At 36.8% G+C, this 15976-nt stretch overlaps 2 long non-coding RNA genes across 2 annotated transcripts; both read right to left on the bottom strand.

Annotated features, from left to right (window-relative positions):
- Window positions 1–4844: 4844 nt before the first annotated feature.
- Window positions 4845–7101, bottom strand: LOC149499057 (uncharacterized). Its single transcript, XR_016322670.1, has 3 exons — window positions 6763–7101; window positions 6556–6635; window positions 4845–5043 (listed from the first exon to the last, which is right to left on the bottom strand). It is a non-coding gene; the product is annotated as an uncharacterized LOC149499057 (long non-coding RNA).
- A 5518-nt stretch (window positions 7102–12619) lies between these two features.
- LOC149499056 (uncharacterized) lies at window positions 12620–15079 on the bottom strand. Its single transcript, XR_016322907.1, has 3 exons — window positions 14587–15079; window positions 14371–14450; window positions 12620–12858 (listed from the first exon to the last, which is right to left on the bottom strand). It is a non-coding gene; the product is annotated as an uncharacterized LOC149499056 (long non-coding RNA).
- Between the last annotated feature and the right edge of the window lie 897 nt (window positions 15080–15976).

The raw sequence follows: 15976 nt of genomic DNA, 5'->3' as shown, positions 1-15976 counted from the left end.
TTGGAAGAGAAATGAGTCCCAATTAAGAAGAAATCCAAGGCCTAAACAGTCATGATCTCCTATAGAAGATTTTGCACTAAATAAGGATTCTATTTCCTAAACGGAGTCAGATTTGCCTTCAGGAGCTCTATATAAAGAGGGGAACTTCTTATTGCTGGATATCTCGTTTTTAGTGTATTCTCTACATAATTCTCTCTTTCTCAAAGACCTCAAGCATCCAAGATTTGTGCCAAGATTCAAGGAAGCCATCCACATTGCTGTGAACTAGTTTTATCTCTAAACTCTTCATCTTGTTTTTCTTTTCATTGTTATCATTAAGTATGATGATTGATTCAAGTATGACTGAGTTTTATTTAATTATTATGTCCAACTAAACTCTTATACTAGGGATTTGATGTAACTTAATTCGATTCCAGTTTATAATATTAGATTTGTTTTTCATTGTTCTTGTTATAATTTATTATTGTGCTTAAAGCTTCCAGGCAAAATTCTCCCCTGGATTGAATTATTTCAATAATCACTATCGGAATAAGGGTTTTTGATATGAAAAAAATAATAAATTACTTGAGAATAATAACTTGACACGGAAGCTATATGGTTTGACTCAAGAGGGGTTTTCATAAGTTAATGATCATTAGGTTATGAACTCACAAAACAACCCAAAAACCCAAAGATCTGATTTATGTTTGATTTCACTATTGGCAGATAGATAATTAAACTAGATTAAAATAACTAACAATACATTGGGAGAGCTTGTTAGTGATTCTAGGGTTGTTTCTCCTACTTGGACAATTAAAATTGATTAATGAACTAATAGAATAAGTTGGATAGAATTAAGCGAAATCAAATTCCCTAGTAGTCTAAATCCCTGAATTCTTTTCACCTAAATTTTGTGCTTGATCCCTTTCTGTTTTTATTTTCAAATTTATTTTCCTTACAACAATTCTCTCTTATTATCGTTTAAATAATAATAGGTTAACATAATTTTCGTACTTGATATACAATCCATGTGGATACGATACTCTCTTACTCTATATTACTTGTTGCGATTTCGTACACTTGCGAAAATCACTGTCATTAACCTATTATTATTTAAACGGCAATAAGGGGAATTATTTTAAGAAATTAAATTAAACAAATAAAAAAAAAACAAAAAGAAATCAAGCAATAATATTTGACAAAAAGAAATCAAGGATTTAAAGCTACTAGGGATTTTAACTTCACTTAATTCTATCCAATTTATTTTATTAGTTCGTTAATCAATTTTAATTGTTCAAGTAGTGGAAACAACCCTAAAATCACTAACAAGCTCTCCCGATGTTTTGTTAGCTATTTTAATCCGGTCTAATTACCTATCTTTGAATAGTGCAATCAAACATGAATTAAATGATGAAGTTTTATGATTTGTTTATGAATTCATAACCTAAGGTCATTAGCTTATGAAAACCCCCATGAGTCAAACCATATAGCTTCCGCATCAAGTTATTATTCTCATGTAATTTATTACCCTATTCATATTAAAAACCCTTCTCCCGATAGTGATTAATGAAATAAATTAATCCAGGGAAGAAACTCTGCCTCGAAGCATTAAGTTCAATAATAAATTATATCATGCACAAGGAAAAGCAAATCTATTATCATAAATTGGAATCAAAATTAAGCTACATCAAATCCCTAGTATGAGAGTTTTAGTTCAATATAGTAATTAAATAAAATTCAATTAAACTTGTAAATATTCTCATAATCAACATGAATATTGAAAATAAAACAAGAAAAGAGTTTAGAAATAAAAACTAGTTAATGATTGGCTTGGGCGGCTTCCTTGAATCTTGACACAAATCTTGAATACTTGAAGTCTTGGAGAGAGAGGGAAAACAATAGAACAAAAGATGGAATATAAAATGAATGGTTCCCTTGACTATGGCTAGTCTCTCTATTTATATAGACTTTCTGGAATATCTTCGTGTTTGTTTAGGAAAGTGAATCTTTATTGAGTAAGAAATGTTTTAGAAATAGGAAATTGTTTAGGTTTTGTATTTCTTCCCAATTAGGACTCTCCCAGTGCCTAGATAGGAAATAAGCTGGTTTCCTATAAAAATCTTGCAAAATTTCTCAAGATCAAGTGAAATATGATTTAAGGAAGCTTTACACAAAAATATAAATAAAACTAAATAAAAACTAATTAAAGTAATTAAAAAATACTAAAAATCCTAATAAAACTATATTAAAAATACTATAAAAATACGAACTATCAAAATTCCCCAAACTTAAACCATTACTTGTCCTCAAGCAACAAAAATAAAAACTAAAGAAAAATACAAGCTAAACAAGCTAACAAAGCTAGCTTAATATGATTGGGATAATTATTCACAATTTCAAAAAATATCAAAAATTATTAACATGAGTCTAAATCAAGTGTTTCCTATGCTAATTTATATTCTAGCAAAAATTCAATTCTCGACAAAACACATTCCTTAATTTAAACATAAGTTAATAAGATTTTCAACACCAATAATTATTCAAACTATGACAAATAGAATATGAATTTTCACAAAAATTATTTAACCTTTAAATAAGATGTTTAACAATATAAGTTCAACATTCCCATATGCAAAATTAGACATCCCTTCCCCACAATTGAAATGCATACAATTTAAAAGATCAAAAGGTTTTTATTTAGGTTGTAATGGGGTATTAGGGATTTACTTTTTAGCTAAACAAAGAAAAATGATAAAAGGGTAGACAAAAAGCACAAAAAAAATTCATAATCTCAAGATTTTCATTACATCAAAACAAATTTTTTTTTTTTTTTATTTGTAAAGGGAGATTAACTTGAAGTTCTTCATTAGCTCAAAATTAGAGATACTTTGGCATAGTCTCTTCATAATACTTTGATAATTTCTTCCCTGCTTCAATTCCCCAAACTTGAATTCTTTGATTGATTGCTTCTTCTATGGGGTGTTTCTCTTTGAGTTTTCTAATTGGTCCACTTGCTAGTATTAATGAAATTTTCTCCCTTTTTGTTTCTATGTTTTAATAAAAATCAAATCCTTCAATTATACATTATTGCACTTAAGGTAGGAATTTAAATTGACCAATAAAATTTGGATATAGGCTTCAAATTGGTTGCAAAAGTCATATTTTAACTTAGTTGGCCTAGCCTAAATAAGGGGTTCAACAAAGAATGCCTAAATCATCTTTTTCTAAATGTAAAAATTTAAAAATTTTGTCTCAAAGGGAATTCTAATTTGTTCTAGGAATGTCAATGTTAAATAAATTTTGATTAAAACATATCTATATATCATAAAATTCACAAAAATTAGTGTTTATAATCTTAGAAACAAATAGTTAAACCAAAGAATCATGTTAAGTCAAAAATTAAAATTAAAGCTCAAACATACAAGACTAGAAAAACAACTAAATTTATCATAAGTTACTAAATTATGATAACTTTCAAGCTTGCCCACAATTATTCCAACCATGTTAAGCTAAAATAATAAAATAAAAATTTAACTAAAATCTTTCCTTCCCCCAATTTAATCGAGCACATTGTCCCCAATGTGTTCAAAATAAGCCTACTTCCCCAAAATTATCACATTAGCAAAAGAAAAGACTAAGATAGTGTAGTAAGCATTACCATAATTGTATTGAAAAATACAATAGAGCTGGGTGTTGGAATGTTGCATAGCTAGAAGATCAGAAAAACAGTAAGAAGGAAAAGGGAAAAAAAACTACGAGAATATATAATATTCAAGGTAATGGAAACATCAACAAAAGGAAAAAAAATTCAAGACATAACATTCAGTATATAAGAACAAAAATCGAAATAGAAAAACAAACGAGAAGAAGTCAAAATCTATCAAGATTCCGGTGGTGGAGGCGATTGTGGCTGCAATAACTGAATGACAGTGTGGAGTTGGCCTTGCAAGGTATCCATGCGAGAGTCGAGGCTCCCGTGCATAATCTCTATGGACTAGAATCTGTCCGCAATCATGGATTCCATTCCGTTAAGGCATGTGTCAAACATGTCCATTCGGGACATCATCCGTGCAAGGACTTCGTTGTTGGACATGCTTGACGTTCCCTGAAAGGATGGACCAGCGCCAGAAGTACCTGCACCAAAAGAAGGACCAAAAGGAGTCGGATTTCCCTCCTCCATGTTAGCATCACCTGCGTCCTCAGCCTCATCATCAGAACTGTCGTCTCGAGAACCCACTACCTGATATGAATCTCCCACTTTTTCAATCAGCCTCATGTCGATCATGACATCTAAGTATAACCTAGTGCCTCTCCCTCCTCCTACACTATTGTAAACTGGCCTAGCCGGGTTCCATACTCTCAGATATGCTGCAATCCGGGTTACAAAACACCCCATCATAATAGCCCCCTTATCCGCTCGTGCAATCCTTGCCCATCGCAAACACAACCAATAACCAACATGCAACAAAATTGTAACACCCACCGGTCAATCCCGGAGAACCAGACGGCGGATGCCACAATCAGTGCCGGAGCACCGTCTTATGTCACTTATTAAAGCTAGATCACAAATTAGAAGTGGTTAAATTTTCATAAGGAGGCAAGTAATTAACGTTTTGTTTTGTTTTTTTTTTTTTTCTTTTTTTTTTTTTGTTAACAAAAATAATATTTAAGGAAATTCCTACGAAAATTTTGCAAGAGTTTCCCCTAAAAATTAACTTGCCACACAAAGAAAATATACACACTTCCAATTTTCTCCAAACCCCAAAACTCTAATTCAACATAACATACCACAAGCACTTCTAAATATCCATCAACATACGCATCATATTCTAAACACATTCTTTTCAAGGAATATATAATCATCATACACCAAAAATATAATAAGATGTTATTTCCTTCAATAATCATAACTCTTAATACATTATAAACTTATTATATACAACCTCCATAATACAATCTTTACATACATGCCAAAAATCACCATTTACAAAATATCCTACCCAAAATGTGATCTCTACTCTGATGCTTGTCCTCTGGTCTTTAAGAACACCCTCCGCTCTTAACCTGCGCGTGATAAAAATCAACGCGCTGAGTGGAAGACTCAGTGGTGCTAAATAACCAACAATTAAATTAACAATAAAAGCCAAGGCAAAACTTAAATTACTCAACTATATAAATACCGAAATCGCATTCATTTAATTCAAATACTTTGAAAGAAATGAGAAGATTATAAATACAAATATGTCTTCATTCTTTTATAGCAACAACAAAATTTCATTTTTCGTTAAGGCTCATACTCATGCAGAATGAACATAAGCAGATTTGATCGTGGCCTATATTAGCGCCACCCCCATTACATACTCATGGCCTATGAAAGCACCACCGTGGCCTATGAAAGCACCACCCCCATCACACAGTCGTGGCCTATGAAAGCACCACCGTGGCCTATGAAAGCACCACCCCATCACACAATAAGCGCGTCCGCCTATTTATAAGGGCTGATAACCCTAGCATATGATCATAGCTTCACAATAAGAAAATCCATCTCATCATACCACGTTTCAATCATGCATAGTAGAGCCCAAATCAAAAACATTCTTTCACAAAAGCAATAATTATAACTCAAAACCTCTTCATTTAGTACTCATCAGTTCAAAAGTTTTACTCAAAACACTATAAATGTATATATACTTAATATAGTAGAAAAGTACATAAATCAAGAACTTTTCAGCATTTCCATAAACTTGACCTCTGCTGGGTTTTTAACACATAAATTGAGTTATGGGTCTCCAAATTGCATGAAATCAGATTCATTAGAAAGCTAAGACAAAATGCTACAAATATTCAGAAGGGACCACAGCCCAGATCACAGAGTAAGATAGCAAACAAAAGCTCAGAACACAGACCAACAGATCAGACCTGATTTAGCAGAACCAAGTCCAATGTTTCTTGAATTCCTACTTCACCAAACACTCAAATGAAACCAATCCAAAACGAGAGAATTCTCAAGACACAGGGAAACAACGTTTATGAAGAACTCAGAACCTAATCTTATCATTATAGTGGTCAAAATGGGCACTCAATTTAGTAATGCATGTGGCTCGACACAACAGAGTCAGTTTGGGTGTTTGAGCCATAAATTGAGCTATGTATCTCCAATTTGGACACAAGAGGATGGGTTGGAAAGATAAGAAGTAAATATATAACTTTTATGAAGAACATAAAACGTTATTTTGCCATTTGAGTGGTCAAAATGGACAATCATTTCGGATATACAGGGAAGACACCATAACAGAACCAGTTTTGGTATTTCACTCATAAGTTGAGCTACAAGTATTGAAATTGGACATAAGAATATGTTTTGGAAAGCTGAGAAATAGAGCTACAACTTTCATGAAGAAGTCAGAAACAAATGGGAAGTATAAAGGGGTCAAAAATGAGTTCCAATCCCACGGCAGAACACATCTCACATTAAAATTCAGCAATTTCAACAAAACATACAAAGTTCCCAAAATATATTCAAAACCCTAACCATGTAAAAACAACTTAAACAAGTGAAATTATGATTGCACTAACCTTATTAACAAGCTTGAAAAAGCTTGGAAAGCCTTACTCCTTGGCTTTCTCTTTCCCCTTTGAGGATGGTTCTCCAACCTCTTCAAAGCATGAAAAATCAACATTACAAGCAAAACTTAACAAAAGAAATAGTTGGAGCATGATTTAATGCATCAATAACATGTCTAAACCATGAATTCTACTTAACAATTCAAAATCACAACTTACTTGCTTCAATGGTAACTTCACTTCTCTTTGGTTTTAATCACCAAACTCAACTTCTACTTCTTAATTCTTAAGAATTAAGTACTAATCTATGATTTAATTAGGTAGTTTGGTGGTAAATTTGGAGGTAAGAAAATGAAGAAATGAAAGAAAGAGGAAGAAGATGGAGATGGCGTGGATAAGGAGAAGAGAAGAAAGAAATAAGTGTTGTGGTGTTTACTTTAAGTGCCAAAGTCAAATTTGACTTCCTAAAATCATGCAAATGTGTGGCTAAGATCAAGTCCTAAGTAATCTCATCCAATGGCTCTAAATATTCCTCAAATAATTCTCTTCTACTTCTTATTTAACTCCATCAATTAATTAAATTAACTCCACTAAAATAATTCCTCATTTATTTCTTAATATACCACACTAGAAATATTATGCATTCAATACATAAACTCTCCAAAAATATTCATTAAATATTTTCTACCCACCTAAATCATGCAAACATGCTCCAAAAATAGTAAATAAAATATTAACTATGCATAGTAATTTTTCCGGACTAAAATAATACCAAGTTCCGGACCGATGGTACTATTCACAGACCGGTAAATCACTATTACCGACACTAAAAAAAATCAGTCTGTTACAGTTCTCCCCCCTTTAAAAGAAATTCGTCCTCGAATTTACCTGGTGTAAATAACTGAGGATGCTGTTGTCTCATAATATATTCACTTTCCCATGTAGCTTCCTCGGTCTTATGGTTTCTCCAAAGGACCTTTACCAAAGGAATTCTCTTATTCCTTAGTTCCTTGATTTCCCTCGCAAGTATCCTCACTGGTTCTTCCTCATAAGTCAAATCTGGCTCTATGGTAACAGAATCAACTGGTATCACATGTGATGGGTCGGACCGATACCTCCTCAACATAGACACGTGGAAAACATTATGTATCCTATCCAGGTCTGGTGGTAAAGCTAGTCTATAGGCTAATGGACCCACACGCTCAATGATCTCATATGGACCAATGAACCTAGGACTAAGCTTACCCTTTCTTCCAAATCTCAATATCTTTTTCCACGGAGATACCTTAAGGAAAACCTTATCTCCCACTGCATACTCTATATCTTTCCTCTTCAAATCCGCATAAGATTTCTGACGATCTGAAGCTGTTTTCAATCTATCTCTGATAATTCTGACCTTATCCTCTGTGTCTCGAATCAAATCTGGACCTATAATCTTACCCTCACTCAATTCCGACCAACACAGTGGAGTCCTACATCTCCTGCCATATAGTGCTTCGAAGGGAGCCATCTGAATGCTCGACTGATAACTGTTATTGTAGGCAAATTCAGTAAGTCGAATGTACTTCTCCCAACTGCCTTCAAACTCAATAGCACAAGCTCTTAACATATCCTCCAAAATCTGAATAACCCGCTCTGACTGACCATCAGTCTGAGGATGAAAAGCTGTGCTGAAATGCAGTTTAGTACCCAAAGCCTCATGTAGCTTCTTCCAAAATCTAGAAGTAAATCTCGGATCTCTATCTGAAATGATGGAAGAAGGAACCCCATGTAATCTCACTATCTCATCTATATAAAGCTCTGCATACTGCTCCATGGTGAAGTCAGTCCTAACAGGAAGAAAGTGTGCCGACTTAGTTAGCCTGTCAACTATTACCCATATAGCATCTTTCTTTTTAGGAGTTAAAGGCAATCCAGTCACAAAATCCATAGTAACTTTATCCCATTTCCACTCTGGAATAGAAGTAGGGTGTAACAAACCAGAAGGAAACTGATGCTCTGCTTTCACTTGCTGGCATGTCAAACACCTCGACACATAATCTGTGATATCCCTCTTCATCGCCGGCCACCAATACTGTGATTTCAAATCATGATACATCTTATTACTGCCAGGATGCATAGCATAGGGACTACTATGAGCTTCCTTTAAGATACTCTTTCTCAACTCTGAAATTTTAGGCACACAAATCCGATCCTCAAAGTACAAGCAGTCCTCTCTAATCTCAAATCCCTTCTTCTTACCCTCTCTGACTAGGCCTTTCCACAAGGCAATAGTCTCATCACCCTGCTGTGCATCTCTAATCTGCTGCAGTAGGCTAGGTTTCACCATAAGCTCTGCTACAAGAGCACCATCTTTAGTCACAGTTAAGTGTGCATTCATAGCACGAAGAGCAACTAATGCCTTTCTACTGAGTGCATCTGCCACTACATTAGCTCTACCCGGGTGGTAATCAATAGTGAACTCATAGTCCTTAAGTAGCTCTAACCATCTGCACTGCCTCAGGTTAAGCTCTCTCTGTGTAAGCAAATACTTAAGGCTCTTATGATCCGTATACAAGTGGCATTTCTCACCATATAAGTAATGTCTCCAAATCTTCAAGGCAAACACAATAGCTGCTAACTCCAAATCATGGGTAGGGTAGTTCTTTTCATGTGGCTTCAGCTGCCGGGAAGCATAAGCAATCACCTTGCCCTCCTGCATAAGCACACAACCCAAACCATTATGCGAAGCATCACTATAAACATCATATGGTCTGCCTGGAGCTGGCTGTGTCAAAACTGGAGCCTCAGTAAGCATCGCCTTAAGCTTCTCAAAGCTACTCTTGCATCTATCAGTCCACTCAAAACGGACATCCTTACGGAGAAGTCTAGTCAAAGGGGCTGCAATAAGAGAAAACCCCTTGACAAACCTCCTGTAATATCCAGCCAAACCTAAGAAACTGCGAATCTCTGTGACATTAGTAGGTGGCTTCCAATCAAGCACTGCCTCAATCTTCTTCGGGTCCACCCGAATACCCTCTGCAGAAACAACATGCCCTAAGAAAGCAATCTCAGTCAACCAAAATTCACACTTACTGAGCTTGGCATACAACTGTCGGTCTCTCAAGGTCTGCAGAACTGTTCGTAGGTGATGATCATGATCCTCTCTAGTCGGAGAGTACACCAAAATATCATCAATAAAAACCACCACGAACTGATCCAAATAAGGATGGAAGATCCGGTTCATCAGGTCCATAAACACTGCTGGAGCATTAGTCAACCCAAATGGCATCACTAAAAACTCATAGTGACCGTAGCGTGTCCTGAAAGCAGTCTTAGGTACATCTAATCCCTTCACCCTTAGCTGATGATAACTTGATCTCAGATCTATCTTCGAGAATACACTAGCCCCTCTCAACTGATCAAACAAATCATCTATCCGAGGCAATGGATATCGATTCTTCACAGTAACTTTGTTAAGTTGTCTGTAGTCAATACACAACCTAAGTGAGCCATCCTTCTTCTTTACAAACAATACTGGAGCACCCCATGGAGATACACTAGGACGAATAAAACCCTTATCAAGCAACTCCTGAATCTGAATCTTTAACTCTTTCAATTCAGCAGGCGCCATCCGATACGGAGCAATGGATATCGGTGCAGTACCAGGCATAACCTCAATACCAAACTCAACCTCTCTCTCAGGAGGTAAACCAGGCAACTCCTCTGGAAACACATCCGAAAAATCACATACTGTGGGTATATCATGGACACTAGGAGCTTCTAACTCTGGAACAAGTACACAGGCTAAGTAGGCCTCACAACCATGCTGGATAAGTCTTCTCGCAGTAGAAGCAGAAATAACGTTAGAGAGGTAATCCGACCTCTCACCCACAACTACAATCTCCTCACCAGATGAAGTCTGGACTGTAATCCTCTTACATCTACAATCAACAATGACCCCATGTCTAGACAACCAATCCATACCCAATATCACATCGTACTCCCGAAAAGGCAACTCTATCAAATCACCCGGAAATACATACCCATGAATGACTACAAGGCAATCTCTATACACCCGATCAACTACTACACTCTGACCCAAAGGGCTAGTAACCTCAACGCTGTGCTCTAATGTCTCAGCATGCATACTACCCAGTCTACCCACATGTATGCATATGTATGAATGCGTGGAGCCCGGATCAATCAAAGCAAGTACAAAAGTGTCAAAGATAGAGAAGGTACCTGCAATGACGTCCGCCGCATCCCGCTGCTCCCTGGTCCTAATGGCATAAGCTCTCGCCTGTGCTCTAGCCTCTGGTCTCTCCACAGTCTCAGACACAGGTCTCTCACTCCTAGTACTATATCCCTCACTACGGCCTCTCCCTCTGCCTCTCTGAACATAGGAAGCTGGCCTCCCAACCTGGTGAGCTGGACGAGTCACAGTCATAGGACAATCCCTAATTATATGCTCAGTGGATCCACATCTATAGCAAGCTCTCATAGTAGTTCCCCAACACACCCCAACATGCCTCCTGCCACACTGACTGCAAATCGGTAGACCTGGCCATGTAGCACCTCCACCACTAGCAACAGATGAAACCGGAGGAGCTGATCTCGGAACTATACCCCGACCAACTGTCTGGCCCGGTCTGGCCCCCATCTGCAGTCCGCCTCTAAATCTCTTGCTACTAGACTGGACCCCTGAAGTCTGTCCAGACGTAGCACTCTGAAATCTCTTATACTGACTGCTCTGCTGGATCCTCTGACCTCTGGCCTGTCTCTCATTCCGAATAAGCTCAAGCTCTGTAGCAGCCTTCACCAAACCAGCTAATGTAGTGTGGGGCTGGGATGTCAAGTGCATCCTATACTCATCTAGTAACCCCTTCCGAAACCGCTTACACCGATCTGCCTCAGTAGGGACCAACTTAGAAGCATACCTACTCAACCGCAGAAACTCCCGCTCATACTCGGAGACAGTCATCCGTCCCTGCCTAAGCTCAAGGAACTCTGCTATCCTCTGATCTGTGTATAACTCCCCTACATATTTCTCCCGAAAAGCAGAGAGAAAGAAATCCCAAGTAATATCCTCAGCTCTCGCTGTCTTCACCATAGACTCCCACCATAGGTAAGCCTCTTCCTTTAGCAAGGAAACAGCACAAATCAATCTATCTGCAGGAGTACACTGCATCTGGTCCAAAACCCTCTCTGTAGCTTGGAGCCAAAATTCTGCTGCAGAAGGATCATCATCTCTCCGACCCATAAAATCCTCAACACGATACTTCCTCAGTCTCTCTACCGGGGTATGAACTGGAACAGGGGCTGGTGCGACTGGAGCCTGGGGAACAGCTCCCGCAGCCTGCCTCAATGCAGCTACCAACTGCTGTACCAAATCACCCTGATTAGGCCCCGCAGGACCCGCAGTAGCCTGCCCTACAGCTGAGGCGCGCTCTGCATCAGAACCCAAAATCCCACCAGCATCACCACCGGCTAGCCTACCGCCCTCTAACATAGCACCCTCTAGAGGGACATAACTGTCCACCTCCTCATCCGGCAGGCGCTGAGACATCACTAAATACCTACAAAGACCAGTGGATTCGCATCAGAGAGAAATTCCCAAAATAGACTAATATGGCATATACTTAACTTAAATCACTTATATCATGACTCCAAATCGGATAAACTCTCATACCAAATAATATATCCTAGAATCGTCTAAACCTATGCTCTGATACCACAAAATGTAACACCCACCGGTCAATCCCGGAGAACCAGACGGCGGATGCCACAATCAGTGCCGGAGCACCGTCTTATGTCACTTATTAAAGCTAGATCACAAATTAGAAGTGGTTAAATTTTCATAAGGAGGCAGGTAATTAACGTTTTGTTTTGTTTTTTTTTTTTTTTCTTTTTTTTTTTTTGTTAACAAAAATAATATTTAAGGAAATTCCTACGAAAATTTCGCAAGAGTTTCCCCTAAAAATTAACTTGCCACACAAAGAAAATATACACACTTCCAATTTTCTCCAAACCCCAAAACTCCAATTCAACATAACATACCACAAGCACTTCTAAATATCCATCAACATACGCATCATAGTCTAAACACATTCTTTTCAAGGAATATATAATCATCATACACCAAAAATATAATAAGATGTTATTTCCTTCAATAATCATAACTCTTAATACATTATAAACTTATTATATACAACCTCCATAATACAATCTTTACATACATGCCAAAAATCACCATTTACAAAATATCCTACCCAAAATGTGATCTCTACTCTGATGCTTGTCCTCTGGTCTTTAAGAACACCCTCCGCTCTTAACCTGCCCGTGATAAAAATCAACGCGCTGAGTGGAAGACTCAGTGGTGCTAAATAACCAACAATTAAATTAACAATAAAAGCCAAGGCAAAACTTAAATTACTCAACTATATAAATACCGAAATCGCATTCATTTAATTCAAATACTTTGAAAGAAATGAGAAGATTATAAATACAAATATGTCTTCATTCTTTTATAGCAACAACAAAATTTCATTTTTCGTTAAGGCTCATACTCATGCAGAATGAACATAAGCAGATTTGATCGTGGCCTATATTAGCGCCACCCCCATTACATACTCATGGCCTATGAAAGCACCACCGTGGCCTATGAAAGCACCACCCCCATCACACAGTCGTGGCCTATGAAAGCACCACCGTGGCCTATGAAAGCACCACCCCATCACACAATAAGCGCGTCCGCCTATTTATAAGGGCTGATAACCCTAGCATATGATCATAGCTTCACAATAAGAAAATCCATCTCATCATACCACGTTTCAATCATGCATAGTAGAGCCCAAATCAAAAACATTCTTTCACAAAAGCAATAATTATAACTCAAAACCTCTTCATTTAGTACTCATCAGTTCAAAAGTTTTACTCAAAACACTATAAATGTATATATACTTAATATAGTAGAAAAGTACATAAATCAAGAACTTTTCAGCATTTCCATAAACTTGACCTCTGCTGGGTTTTTAACACATAAATTGAGTTATGGGTCTCCAAATTGCATGAAATCAGATTCATTAGAAAGCTCAGACAAAATGCTACAAATATTCAGAAGGGACCACAGCCCAGATCACAGAGTAAGATAGCAAACAAAAGCTCAGAACACAGACCAACAGATCAGACCTGATTTAGCAGAACCAAGTCCAATGTTTCTTGAATTCCTACTTCACCAAACACTCAAATGAAACCAATCCAAAACGAGAGAATTCTCAAGACACAGGGAAACAACTTTTATGAAGAACTCAGAACCTAATCTTATCATTATAGTGGTCAAAATGGGCACTCAATTTAGTAATGCATGTGGCTCGACACAACAGAGTCAGTTTGGGTGTTTGAGCCATAAATTGAGCTATGTATCTCCAATTTGGACACAAGAGGATGGGTTGGAAAGATAAGAAGTAAATATATAACTTTTATGAAGAACATAAAACGTTATGTTGCCATTTGAGTGGTCAAAATGGACAATCATTTCGGATATACAGGGAAGACACCATAACAGAACCAGTTTTGGTATTTCACTCATAAGTTGAGCTACAAGTATTGAAATTGGACATAAGAATATGTTTTGAAAAGCTGAGAAATAGAGCTACAACTTTAATGAAGAAGTCAGAAACAAATGGGAAGTATAAAGGGGTCAAAAATGAGTTCCAATCCCACGGCAGAACACATCTCACATTAAAATTCAGCAATTTCAACAAAACATACAAAGTTCCCAAAATATATTCAAAACCCTAACCATGTAAAAACAACTTAAACAAGTGAAATTATGATTGCACTAACCTTATTAACAAGCTTGAAAAAGCTTGGAAAGCCTTACTCCTTGGCTTTCTCTTTCCCCTTTGAGGATGGTTCTCCAACCTCTTCAAAGCATGAAAAATCAACATTACAAGCAAAACTTAACAAAAGAAATAGTTGGACCATGATTTAATGCATCAATAACATGTCTAAACCATGAATTCTACTTAACAATTCACAAAACTCAAAATCACAACTTACTTGCTTCAATGGTAACTTCACTTCTCTTTGGTTTTAATCACCAAACTCAACTTCTACTTCTTAATTCTTAAGAATTAAGTACTAATCTATGATTTAATTAGGTAGTTTGGTGGTAAATTTGGAGGTAAGAAAATGAAGAAATGAAAGAAAGAGGAAGAAGATGGAGATGGCGTGGATAAGGAGAAGAGAAGAAAGAAATAAGTGTTGTGGTGTTTACTTTAAGTGCCAAAGTCAAATTTGACTTCCTAAAATCATGCAAATGTGTGGCTAAGATCAAGTCCTAAGTAATCTCATCCAATGGCTCTAAATATTCCTCAAATAATTCTCTTCTACTTCTTATTTAACTCCACCAATTAATTAAATTAACTCCACTAAAATAATTCCTCATTTATTTCTTAATATACCACACTAGAAATATTATGCATTCAATACATAAACTCTCCAAAAATATTCATTAAATATTTTCTACCCACCTAAATCATGCAAACATGCTCCAAAAATAGTAAATAAAATATTAACTATGCATAGTAATTTTTCCGGACTAAAATAATACCAAGTTCCGGACCGATGGTACTATTCACAGACCGGTAAATCACTATTACCGACACTAAAAAAAATCAGTCTGTTACAAAAATTCCCTAATTAATAGCCCAAAAGAAATATAATTCGTTGCGGCTGAGTAACCCATCACTCTCGTTTTGCCCAAAAACAGTGTTGGCTAAGAATTTGTGAATATATCTCAGGGCAGGGTTTCTCAATTTGGAGGCTTTCGAAAACCTAGGATTATAATTATATTCCCCAGTCAGATCACTCCATGTACTGCAATCATTAAATTCTGTAGGTATTCGATTTTGAGCATTTTCAGTAGGAAATTCGAATATATGACTAACCTCATGGACAGAAAGTTCATAATTTCTCCCAAACAACCGAAATTCAATTTTGCTAGGGAAATTAAATAGGCGAATAAGGGAGGAATAAGAACTCAAAAACTCTAATGTGAGAGGTGCATAAACAAGGTCTTTCATATTGATAAATTATTCCCATCTAATACGCCTAAGGGGTTCTAAAACAGCATCCCTAAGCCCCACTTGTGCCAATGCATTCTCATCAATAAACCGATTTGGTAAAATAGGACGAAGAGAAAGTTTGTGTACCTTTCTTGTTGTTCCGGTGAGCTAATTTCAAATGGAGGAGGAGCCGGAGTTGCAGGAGGTGGAATGGGTGGAGGAGGAGCAGCGGAAGGGTGAGCAATGGGTCGTTGTCGAGCAGCCACAGAAGAGGTGGGTCAGCTACGCTTGTATCGGGTAAGCATGATGATGGAGAAAAATGAAGGAATTTGGTGTTTTTGTGTGTTTGGATGAGAGAAAAAGAGGGAAAAAATAGAGAAAAA

Source organism: Jatropha curcas, chromosome 1 (assembly GCF_041381405.1).
Source record: "Jatropha curcas cultivar XTBG-Jc1 chromosome 1, XTBG_Jcur_1.0, whole genome shotgun sequence".
Lineage (NCBI taxonomy): Eukaryota > Viridiplantae > Streptophyta > Magnoliopsida > Malpighiales > Euphorbiaceae > Jatropha > Jatropha curcas.
Note: the sequence above shows the minus strand (reverse complement) of the source record. Positions and strands in the feature narration are given on the sequence as shown.